The sequence below is a fragment of the Populus nigra genome, chromosome 2 (genome assembly GCF_951802175.1).
Source record: "Populus nigra chromosome 2, ddPopNigr1.1, whole genome shotgun sequence".
NCBI lineage: Eukaryota > Viridiplantae > Streptophyta > Magnoliopsida > Malpighiales > Salicaceae > Populus > Populus nigra.
The window spans coordinates 12584659-12587158 of record NC_084853.1 but is presented as its reverse complement, the minus strand read 5'-3'; positions in this window follow the sequence as shown (position 1 = coordinate 12587158).

Sequence of the window (2500 nt, the reverse complement as noted above, 5' to 3'; positions counted from 1 at the left end):
ACTTATTCCTGAATGTACTACCAGTCCAAAGGAAATTCCTGCAAAGACTAGTAATTTGTTTGAGAACACTCTCAGGCATGGGAAAAATAGTAAGCCAAAATTGAACCATTCCAAATAAAACAGAGCGAAGGAGTTCCAGCCGCCCAGCATAGGACAAGTTTTTGCCCATCCAGCTTTGAATAACAGTTTCAAGTTGATGCAGGAGGGGATAGAACTGGCTAGCCAGAAGCCTGTGAGGGCTGAGGGGAACCCCAAGATATTTGAAGGGAAAGCTACCTTCCGAAAAACCAGAGTATTGGAGGATAGTTTGCTTCAAGCTGTCACCAACACCACCAAAATATATGAAGGATTTTGATGCATTAATATGAAGTCCTGAAGCTCGGCCAAAAGCATGGAGTTGGTCAACCAGAATTTGTACAGAAGAACAATCCCCTCGGCATAGAAGGAGAACATCATCAGCGAATGCAAGATGACAAATATGATGAGGCGCACACTTTGGGTGAAAATGAAAAGCTGGCTGCTGACTGGCCATGCCCAGCATACGGGAGAAGTATTCCATACATATTAAGAATAGATATGGAGAGAGAGGGTCACCTTGCCGAACTCCACATTTGCCAGGGAAGAAGCCATAAAGATTGCCATTAACCGCAACAGAGTATGAAGAGGTTTCCACACATAGCATCACAAGATGAACAAAACGCTGGGGAAAACCAAGCAAATGGAGGAGAGCTCTGAGAAAAGGCCATTGCACCGAATCAAATGCTTTCTTGAAATCAACTTTGATGAGGCATCGGGCAGAGGTCCTCTTCCTACCATAGTGCCTGAGTAATTCTTGTGTCAAATGGATGTTATCAGTCATGCTTCTCCCACCAAGGAAAGCGTTTTGAGCTGGATTAATGATGCCCTGAAGGGCATAACCAAGCCGGCCTGCAAGAATTTTAGAGATGACTTTGTAAACCACGTTGCAACATGAAATGGGCCGAAAATCATTTGCAGAATTAACATTAGCAGATTTTGGAACCAGTGCAATAATGGAATGGTTGATCTGCTTTAGGATCCGACCAGAGGAAAAGAAATCCTTTACTGCCTCACAAAAATCAGCTCCTACAATATCCCATGACTGTTTGAAAAAAAGAGAAGAGAAACCATCCGGGCCAGGAGCTTTATTGTTGTCCACACTAAAGAGAGCATCCTTGATGGCTTCATTGGTGACAGGAGCGAGAAGAGAAGCAGAGTGATTAGGGTCCAGACAAGGGCCACTATGTACAACTTCCTCATCAATGGGAGATATAGCCGAGGAGGTACCAAGAAGACTCTGATAGAAATGAACAAATTCAGCACCAACTTCATCTAAAGAAGTAGTGAGAGCCCCGTTGCTACACTGGAGAGCAGGAATGAAGCTTTTCCTATGTCTGTGGCTCATCAAAGAATGAAAGAAACTGGTACCTCTATCACTGTCCTGAAAAAAAGTGCATTTCAGCTTCTGAGAGAAGAACACTTGCTCAGCAGATTTAAGATGAAGGAGCTTAATCTTTAGTGCATTGACCCGGTTCAGGAGAGATATATCATCTCTAGAATCATGCAAAAGGTGATGATGGTGCTCCAAATCAGCCTCCATTCTAGCAACTCTCTCCGAAATGTGGCTGAAATGCAGCTTGTTCAGACGCTTTAGGGGTTGCTTTAGAGATTTGAGCTTCCTACACAAATTGAACATGGGAGAGCCTTCGGGTGGAAGTTGCCAGCCAGCAGAGATCAGGCTTGCATACTCCGAGTGTTCAACCCACATATTGAAAAACTTAAATGGCCGACGTCCTGGGGGAGAACTGCCACCAATGCAAACATGGGCTCCTGAGTGATCAGAGAAAGCACCTGGAGTCTGGAAATGCACATGAGAGGTGAACTGAAGATTGTTCCACGAAGGGTTGGCTAGAACACGATCAATTTTAGTCCAAACAGTCCCATTGGACCAAGTATAATGACAGCCAGTGTAGTTGAGATCTGAAAGCCCAAGCTCTGAGCAGCATGCTCGAAAATCAGAGACTTCATAGGAGGAGACCGGTTCACCATTGTATTTGTCATCCTGAGAAAGAGTGGAGTTGAAATCTCCCAAAACAAGCCAGGGACCAGATGAAGCCCAGGATTTGAGGCTATCCCATAGAGGTCTACGGCCAGAGATGGTATTATAACCATAAACAAAAGAAGCCGCAAAAGTAAGATGAGAAGATAAGCATCGAATGGAAACATGAATAAACTGGGGAGAAGAATCAAGCACATCAACATGCACAGTAGAGGGATTCCATAATACAATCACTCTAGCAGTGCCAGCAGCTTCCACATTAGAGACTAGTTTCCAGTGCTTCAGCCGAAAACTGTGCAGAGACTGAAGCTTGGAAGAAGACAGTTTGGTCTCCAAGAGACCACATACATCGAAATGGTGTTTTTGCATGAGACGAACAAGCTCATGCTGTTTCAGAGGACTGTTAAGCCCTCTGACATTCCA